Here is a 10740-nt window from a genome sequence, read left to right on the forward strand (position 1 = left end):
TCGGGAGGCTGAGGCAGATTGTGAGTGCTTCGGCCAGCCCAGGCTATGTATAGTGAGATTCTGTCTCAAAAAAACCAAATGATGTGTTTCAAGAAATGTTCCCAGCATTGAAGAACATTAGACTCTAGGTCAAAGAATGTAAGTGCTGAAATTAAAACACCAGGGTATGTGCATGTACATACCATGTACACACAACACACAAAATGAATGTAATGAAAAATATTGGGGAGAGTGAATATGATCAAAACACATGAAACCTGAAACTCAAAGATCTAATAAAAAACGAAAAAGAAACACAAAAATACATTAATTTCAAGGACATTGGCTTGAAAAGAAAAAGGGTTGGTAACGGCAAGGAATACAAATTCGAATGTCTGCAAATGTCAACATGAGGACTGCCTTCAGATCTCTAATAGAATTCTGACCACACCCAGCTACAGTCACCTGATCTTCCACTTTGGTGCCAAAAGCATAGATTAGAGAAATAGCAGCCTCTTCAAGAAATGCCACTGAGAAATCTGGACATCCACATCCAGAATGAAACTAGATTCTTATCTCTTGTCCTGTAAAAATGTTCAAAGTGGACCAAAGCCTGAATCATTGAAACTGCTAAGGAAAACAGGGAATATGTTTCAATATATAAGCATAGGAAAAGACATTATGAAAAGGATTCCAGCAGCACAAGCAATAGTGGAACTGGCAGGTGGAATTAGGTGAAATGAAGCATCTGCACAGCTGAGGAAGCAAGGAAAAAAGCATGCACAGTGGGAGAAAACCTTTCCTACCTATACCTCTAGTGGATTAGTATCTACATATACAAAGAACTCCAGAACTGGATATCAAAAAAATGCATCCAATCAGTAAGTGGACAAATAAATTGGACGGCTCTTAACAGGAAAAAATTACAAGTACATGAATAAAACTCACCATCAAAGAAAGGAAAATCAGAACTACCTTGAGGGCTGGAGAGGAGGCTCAGCGATTAAGAGCACTTATTGCACTTGCAAAGAACCTGGGTTTGATTCCCAGGATCCACTTGGGGTCTCACAACCATCTGTAACCCCAGTCCCAGGTATTCAGGTGGTACATATACTTGCATGCAGGCAAAACATTCATATGCATAAAGTAAAATCTTGAAAAAAGACTACATTGAGATCCCATGTCTTCTGCGATATGAATATCATGAAAACCAATGCTGGTGAAAATCTCGAGGTTTGGCAGTAAGGCCCTTATATGGTGTGCCCAACGTGGGCACCAACTGTAGCCAAAGTTTTACTGTGTCCCGCCCAGCCTGTAGCAGCTTATGAAATAATCACTCAGGACTTGATATTAATTGCAAACTATTTGGTCTATGACTCAGGCTTCTTGCTAGCTATCTCTTCTAAATTAACCCATTTCTGTTTATGTTTTGTCATATGACAGTGGCATTACTGGTCTGCTGGCATGTTGCTTCTTGGGCATCAGACTGGGGTCTGCTCTGAGTCTACCTTTCTTCTCCCTGCATCTTTGCTTGGATGTCCCACCTGGCTATAACCTATCTTGCCATAGGCCAAAGCAGCTTCTTTATTAACCAATGGTAGCAACATATATTCACAGCATACAAAAAGACCATCCCACAGCACTTCCCCCTTTCTGTCTAATCAAAGAAAAAGGTTTTCATTTTAACATAGTAAAATTACATATAACAAAACAGTATCAAGTAATAATTAGTTACAATATTGAGTCTATTTTTATTTGGCAGAATTAAGGAAAATATTCTATCCTGTTTTTGTGAGTCTAATGTTTCATATCTAAATTATCTTTTATTGTAATTAATGAAAATTATAACTATAGCTAGTCTTCATCAAAGACCCCAGAAGGATAAAATATTACCTAAGTAAACAGGAAGTGCATTGTAGGCAACTTCCAAAATTCTAGAAATGACAGACATCTGGGTGCCTAGACAGTCACTCAAAGTTCCTCTGCAATGTTGGGGCATCCATTTTCAGCCTACAGGCCTAGAATCTCTGACATACTTTTCAGTGAAGCAGGAGATTTGAAAGACTGTTCCATCTATTGGCAAAGTTCATCAGTTGCTTTTCTCTGTGTCCTGTAAAATGTCTGGCAGTTTCTTCTGTGAAGCAGGAACTTGAAGGACCATCCCACCTTGTTTTGGCAAAGTTCAGTGTAGATGTATCCAACCGTCTTATTAAATAAGAAACACAGAACAAATGTAAAGGAGAAAGCCGAGAGGTCAGAGCTCAGAGCTAAAATCTCACCCTTGCTCCTGCGGCGGTCCCAGCTTCCCGAAAGAGAGCTGTTTCCCTGTGTGTAAGTCGTTTCATAGTCATTCTGCTTTCTCATTGGTTGTAAACCCAAACACATGACTGCCTCGTCACTGTCTGTATGTACAGCCCTCCAGGTCTTAAAGGCATATGTCTCCAATGCTGGCTGTATCCCTGAACACACAGAGATCTATGGGGTTAAAGGCGTGCGCCACCACCGCCACACTCTGTCTATGGCTCTAATAGCTCTGACCCCCGGGCAACTTTATTTATTAACATACAATCAAAATCACATTTCAGTATAATTAGAATACCACCACAGTTCAGTGGTCATTTTCTTATGGGTCCTGCGTGTTCAGTTTATCAAGCAGTCCAGGCAAGAGCAGTTTCTTGCCCAAATGGCTAGCCTTTTCCATATTGCAATCAAACTCCATAACTAGTTTTTTTTGATGTCCGTCATCTACTTTCAAGTAATTGGTGCTGCCAGGAGCAGACATGTCTCATGGTCATAAAAAATCTTAAGTTCTTAAAATGCCATATTTTCAATGCCATATTCTGTAGGTCTTTGAAGTATTTGAAGATTACCTTACTTAATTAAATTATATATTTGTATACCTAGAAAACTTAACTAACATGACTATAAGTTTGATTATCGTTGATGATTAACTATTAATCTACTATATCTTAATAATATATTAAAATTTTAGATGAGTTGCATAAACATAATACCCTAAACAAGAGTAGAAATATACATGCAGTATAACAAAATTAACTTTAAATTTGTATCAATAAACTAAAATCCATACTGATACAAAATATGTAAGATTAACAGTTGTTTTTTTGGATTAAAGTAGATTTAATAATTATCGCTTTTCCTCATCATTTCTATATAATATCCCCATTTCTTCTTTTAGAAAGAGATTGACTATGACCAATAAAAATTTGTAACCAACCCCCCTAAATAAAGACAAATATCCATAATCCATTTTTTGGGAATGTAGGCATAGTTTTCTAGGCTACTTCCTGCTGATTGGGGGCACTGGTAATCTTTGGGGTACCCTAAGAAAATTTAGGATTATAGTCAAGTCCTGATTGGAGTAGTCTGTGCGGCTGGATCATTTTAGCCAGATGCTTTGAAGCTGTTCTGGATGTAGGATCATCTGGACCATAGCTTCCACTTGGAGACCTCTCAGGTGGGTCTTCATTGATGGAACTATATTAATCTGGAAGGAATCCACAGCTTCTCATCTTCTGTGGAAACAAAAGCAGAACCTCTTTCCCACAGCAACAGATCCTTAGATTCAAATTTTGAAATCAAGATACCTTTAAGATATATATGTTGGTTTAACTTAGCAGCCCCTAAAATCAAATGCAATTTAAAAAAAAAAATCCCAAAAACAATACAATAATATACAGTATCCAGACTCTCTGTATACTTTCCATCTTTATGTTTCTTTTTTTATTACTCTTTTTTTAGGGACTTTCTCTATCCTTTTTTTTTCTCTCTCAAGCCTATTATAGTTTTAAACATCTTGTAACCCTTTTAGAGTTGTTTTTTTTTCATTTAATCTGTCTTTATTGTATATCTGTAATCTTTTATTGACCAGAAGAGTTTTAAAACTGTTAAGCTGCAAGGCTAAAATGAAATTGGCAGCCCTGGCTGCTGGCTTCACCCCTTTCAGCTTTTCAACGTGGCAGAGGTATGTTCACCACCAACTCTGGGAAGCAGTGGGTCCATACCACCACCAAGCAGCTTGCAGCATTAAGGACTCCATAGCAGGACCTCTCAAAGAGTCATCTGTGCCACCAGCCTGAACCAGGAAGCCGTCTCTTAAAGGAGCTGAGCATCTGTTAGCTGCCAGTGACAGAGCCTATCTGGAAAAAAAAAAAATGTGGCTACCAAGAAGCTGAGTTTGACTCATATTTTTGTGGGTCTAGAATGCCTTTTTAAGCTTTTGTCAGGTTTTATGCAGCAATTCCAGCCCCATGTTGGGCGCCAGAAGATGCAAGAAATCCACAGATTTCTGGGAAGAAAACTTATTTATTAAGGGATAACATGGAGATCACACACTCACTTATACAAAATGAAGTGATGCTGTTGTCTCTTTGTCTCCCAGGGAGAGATGAGGAAAGCTCCAGACCAGGTCACCAAACCATGTGCCAGGAAGCCTTCCGCATCCAAGAGTCCAAGAGAGAGCTCTCAATCCCCTCCCTCTTCCCTTTTAAGAGGTCACATAGTCAGGCAAGAAGCACTGCCTCTATGGGGCCAGCTAGCCCACGGTCATGGTCAGAGCAAACTGCCCACTACACTTACCTTATATTCTGCTAGTGGGAATACAGTGCAACCACTACAGAAATCAGTGTGGAGCTTCCTCAAAATACTGAAGTTAGAGCCACTGTATGGTCGAACTATATTGCTTCAGGGTACACACAAAAGACTTAGAGTCAGCTTACCATAGAGTTAATGTGAATATCCATGTTCATTGTGGCACTATTGGCAAGAAACAAGTTCCAGATTCAGCCTGTCTATCATACGAACAGGTAAGTGAAGTACGTATGCAACAAAGTTCTATTTGGCCATAAGATTGAAATTTTGTCATTTTTCTGAAAGTATATGGAACTGGAAATCACCATATTAAGCAAAAATACACCAGAAATGAGATACTTCATGTAAAAACCTGACAGTACCTGGCACTGTGCAAGAGCCAATGCTGTTATCGGCACCTTTCTCTAGTAGAGCATAAACATCCCTTCCTGATGCCCACAGCCAGGGTGTTCGAGTAGGTGGGTATGGTGCAGTTTAAGAACCTCAGGAAAGCTCATGACCTCATAGCCTAACTAAGTTCCACAAGCTAAGTCCTCATCTTTAGAGAGTACAGACTACTAAGAGAGAATGTTGCCTTACCAGTTATGAGTTAATAGAAAGCATGTGTTATCTCTTTGCTATGGAGAAGAACATGTCTGCAAGGACCGTCCTACAGAGATTCCTATACCTTGCAGGAAGAGGAATGGATTCTGGACTGATGCTGTCAATGGATACTGAAGAAACTATAAATGACTGCTTAGTAAAGCATTAGCAGCAAAACCCTCTCCCACATGAGACAGGGGCATTTCGTCAAATCAACCCCACATGCCCAGTAACTGCAGCAAGCACAATGCTTAGCAAACTCTGAAAAGGACACTGAATTTGAGATCCATGAATTGCATCCTGGTTATGTTTCTCAAATCTGTCTGGATTTTCTACTTTTCTGTGATTATCTTGTGATGACTTAAAGATGCAATGGAGTAAATGGTAAATAGATTCATGTCCACCAAGTACCTGCCAACACATGCCGCCAGTTGCTACATTAGGTGTTCTCTGTAAAGCGCTGATTGTCAAACTTTCTAGAACACAATTATTTCTCAATCTCTAGGCTCTGAAAACTCAAAATGGATATGGTCCCTGAAGCCTGGGATCCCGTGAGCTGTTCACCCCCTCTCTGAAGCTGCTAGAACCCCTATGTGTCAAATTCTTTCTCGAAAACACTTGCCTGCCTGGGAACTAAATTCCTGACACATGGCATCGGGAATGGCATGTTAGTAAATTATATGCACAGTAGAATGACCACTGTGACTGTTACTGAGTAACTTGTTCATGGGTATAACTCATGGGGGGAAAATTATTTGGTCTTAGAATCCACTGTAAAATGGAAAGTACAAATGCCCACGGGTGTTCTGAAATGACAAAGTCAATACATTTTCCAGATGGATCGAGCTAAAAATGTCAGTCTAGGGAAGAAAAAAGAAATACATTAGATATTTTAAGAGGAAGGTGTTCATACAGAGAATTGTTACACAATGGAAGGGCTGGAGAAAAGGGCACAAAGATAATACAGGTAGCAGCTGCCTGATACCATGGGTAACAGCTGCGGGACGGCACAGCAGCTGTGGAAAAACACAGAGAGCGACTGCGGGGGAAACACAGGTAGCCACTTCAGGGTAACTTGGGTAGCAACTGCTGGAAGCAGTATCCATCCATCAGTCAGGCTGGAGATGCAGGGTGGTGAAGACAGGGATTGCCAAGGCCTAGGCCCTCTGGGAGTCCCACGTTAGTGCTGACACCCTAGGAAGCACTGCTACCTAGCTGATGCCAGCTTCTGGAGTCTAGAGTGAGGGTCCCGGGGAGCAGGAGCAGCCCTGGAGCAGAGGGAGCTGCTGACAGCTCTGAAGGTGGGAAATAAGGCTGGGGATGGGCTTCCGCCATTTGCACCTTGGTCTGAGGCTAGGGTCCTTGACATGATTGACTCATGTCAACAGCACACATTCCCTCAGGGCTTCCTCCACTCCCCACACATTGTAGGTATTTTAGTTAGGTAGTTAGTAGTCTGATTTTATGACTTTTTCAGACGTCACTTGCTGCTCTTGCAGAGAACCCAGGTTCAATTCCCAGCACATACAATGTGACACACAACCATCCATAACTCTAGTTCCAAGGGATCTAATACCTTCTGATCCCCATGGGCACCAGGCACACACATGGTATGCATACATATATGTAAGCAAAACATACACACACATAAAAATAGATATTTTTTTTAAAACAATGAAAGATCTGCCAGTGGCCATGTCAGAGGAGCAGCAGGTGGCAGTTGAAGTTCAGGAGGTCCCACCAGGAAGCAAAGCACTGATGGGCAAATCTTGGATAGCCAAGGCCCAGAGGGCTTCGGCTCCAGAACGTCTCTTGCTACTGCTGTGCCTTTACATGTTTGCCGCTGCCATTTTTCTCTGGTGTCTGGTGTGAATGGGTGTGGGGGTTGCCCACTGCCTCTAATGGAGTGTGATTAGCTCTTGGAAATGACCTGTTCTACTGAGCATTTTTACCTGTGGATTATTAGGAAGATGATTTCCTCTTTAACTGTACTGTTTAAAGTATTGCCCCCTGCCGGTGATAAAAACAGGGGCTTCAGAGGACAGACAATAAGAACAAGGAAAGTCACACAGCTACTTCCTGTGGAGAAGCTGTATAGACTGTGGCTTAGGTTAATAAGAAAAACAACTGAGTCCCAGAAGCTAAGTTAGCTCAAATTCTTTTCATCTTAATATTGAGAGTTGTGTTCATGGGTTTCAGTGTGCATCGTAGCTGAAACAAAGCTTTAAAAAAACAACTTAAAGTTAGATTAGGATGTTTTTGTCAATAGCTTTGAGGTGAAAAACTCAAAGAAACAATCCAATGTTTTAGAAAGGCACGCAGTTGAGTGAGGGACTTGTTGAAGTTGGGGAACAAGAACAAAGTAGCCCGGTTATTACCAGCTGACTTGTCTGTCTTGCTAGTATGGGTTGGCGATCAAAGATGATGATTAATTCCTTGTGCCCATTTCTGCCCTCAGCTTCCTGATATAAAAAACTGTTGATGAATGGGTGTGCACACTGAGGATTTAAAGTAGAGATGATTGGTTGTTTTTCATGTATAAAAGTTTAGGTTTGTGATTCTTTTAAGATTCCTTATAACATTACCTTTTGAGATAAATAATGAAATGATTGATCTTTTCTTTGTATCCACAAAATACAGCCTGCCAGTAAAAGAACTGGCTGAGAAAAAATACCTTGTTTGCTTACACTGTTATCCATAGCAAGTTGCTTGGATATAAATGTATGTGGGTTCTTGGGATAATTTGTTTTTAATCTATAGTGTATGGTGTGTTCAATTATGTAAGGGAAATGGGAAATGTGTTTTTACCTGTATTCATTATAATCATTCACTTAAAAAATAGAATGTAACCACATTGTAATTTTTATATTGCCTGAAAGATTTTGTTGGGATATATAAGCTGTAAAGGAAAAATAAAGACATGAAAGAACAGATAAAGACCCTAAATGAGTGTGTGTGTGTGTGTGTGTGTGTGTGTGTGTGTGTGTGTGTGTGTGTTCCCTTTTGCCAGCCCCAAAGAATTAAGTTTTACTCCCTCAGATAGAAAAGTCAAACTGAGTGATTAGTCCGCCATCTCCATGGCTCCCCTTCAATCCCTGAGCTGCTCGAGGCTGGTCCTCACAGTAAAGAATCCTAGAACACTGGTTCTGAACCTTCCTAATGCAGCAGCCTTTTAATACAGCTCCTCGTGTTGTGGTGACCCCCCAGCCATAATATTATTTCATAACTACTACTTCATAACTGTGCTTTTGCTACTGTTATAAATCATAATGTAAATATTTTTGGAGATAGAGGTTTGCTGAAGAGATCACAACCCACAGGTTGAGAACTGCTGTCCTAAAGAAGACTTGTTTTTTGTTTATTATTTTTTTTTCCAGAGCTGGGGACCGAACTCAGGGCCTAGCACTTGCTAGGCAAGCACTCTACCACTGAGCTAAATCCCCAACCAGAAGACCTGTTTTGAAAGGATTGGTTTCCATATTTCGTGAAAAGAACTAAGGTCATGTTTATCGGGAGATGAAGCATTTCACTCAATCATTAGCTGAGCCCATGTGTGAAGCCAGAGACACTCGGCTCTTTTAAACTTAAGTTGTTTTACCCAATACTTAAACTGATCCACTGGCCTTGGTGACATCAATGAACAATAAAAGCATTCTTCCCTGCCTGGGTCTTTAGTGTTTTTGCAGGACTGGCGAGGAAGACTGTCTGTAGCTTCTCTTCAAGTTGCTGCACATTGAGATTGGACCATCAGGTCTGCTCCAGTGTCCACAGCTCCGAAGGTCAAAGGCAGAGGATGCTTCCCAACCTGTTCTTAGGTGTTCTGACGCCGTTTGGAAACAGGTAGAGCTGATTGCGAAACTTGCTTCAACCCCAGATGGCAGAGTGACCCTCTACACACTGGTGAGCATCTCAGCTCCTTGCCAACGGCTATAGAACAGATAATGACTGTTATCTCTTTAGTAACTACTAATGCTGATGCAGGCCTGTGGGGTTGCTGTGAAGATCAGAGAAAGCATGGACACCGAGTCTGAAATGTAAGTGTTCCCATGGTAATGACTAAGGATTATTTTTATGTGCCCTGAAAACAATTTCCTTTCCAAATTCACTTAAAGTGGGGGAAAATCAATGCAAGCAGTTTCCTCCAGCAGCTAAATACTGTCATTTTCCAGTGTCTGTGACTCAACTCCCTCCTCCTTATAAGAAACCAAACTGGGGGAGATACAGCTAGTGTTGCTGGTCCTAGGATCCACACACAGACAAAACACCCACATCCTGTCCAACTCAATGGAGGTGGGCTCTCCTGAGTGTTGGGCCTGCTGCACATGGATGAGCATGGATGAGAAGGAAGGGCAGCAGCAGGGCTCATCTCCCAGGAAGGAAGGGCAGCCGCGAGGCGCATCTCCCAGGAAGGCTAACCACGGAAGAAGGGTTGTGCTACATTGCACATGAGAAGAACACTGAGGCTAACTGAAGGACCCCAGTGCCTACTCCTATGCCTTTGGCAGGATTGGCAAACAGGAAGGAAGGTTCTAGAGTCGAACTGCCAGCATTCTAACATTGACTACACAGCCTGTGAGTTGTGCCTCCTGACGTACTCATCCTCTCTGACTCTTATTTCTCCTCTGAATCCTCAGGACAGTATTGCCTATGACATGCTTACATAAGGCTACGGTAAGGATCATATGCAAAAACATGCTTAGCACAGTGCCTGTCTTGAAGTCAGCGTTCATCAGCTGTTGCACATGGCCGATGCTGTTGTCCAGGCAACAGCAATCACTATGCCTGGGATCCAACACGGGTAAGAAGGTAGCAGTCCTAGAGTTCCAAACCTTATGCTCTTTCTGTTACCATGTGATGCTCCACTGTATATTAAATGACTGAAATTCCCCATTCTGTGTGTGCTCTCCCCGGGCAGCGCTGCAAAGAAAAGACCAGTGTAAGCAGCACACTATGTATGGTTTCGGTGTTCTCGGCACCTGCTTGAAGAAACCCCACATCCCAGGCTATCTCTCGGCTTCCCGAGACCTCCATCCCGGGAGTGGCACTTTGCTATCAAAACCGATTCTGCACTTGCCAGCTGAAAGGCCCTTTGCTTTGACAGTCTATTCCCAGTGTCATCTTCTGTGGTGACATGAACCGAGTGTCTCCCTTTCAAAGTTGTTCTGTGATATTTTGCTCCAATTTCTCTCCAAACAAAACAACTCACAGCTGGGAGCCACCCTAGCTTTCTGGTTCACTGCCTGCTTAGGCCTGAGCAGCTGGAGTATTCGTACATACTCTTAACCACCACCGGGCCTGGCCCTCTTCCACGGTCCTTGGGCACTGAACCTTGTGGAGTCCATAAAGTTAATTTTTCCAAGCAAACTTTACTTAACCTGATATGAACTTCGGACAAGGTAGCTCTGGAAAAATTCACATTGACATCCTCAGTTCATTTCAAAGTATTTTCTTAATTGTCAAAAAGAAACATTTACCAACACAAACCATATGATGGGCCATAAAACCAACCTTAACATATTTCAAATAACTTAAATTATGCACATCCAGTTCTCTGAAAACAATGGAATT

Source organism: Peromyscus maniculatus, chromosome 14 (genome assembly GCF_049852395.1).
Source record: "Peromyscus maniculatus bairdii isolate BWxNUB_F1_BW_parent chromosome 14, HU_Pman_BW_mat_3.1, whole genome shotgun sequence".
Taxonomy (NCBI): domain Eukaryota; kingdom Metazoa; phylum Chordata; class Mammalia; order Rodentia; family Cricetidae; genus Peromyscus; species Peromyscus maniculatus.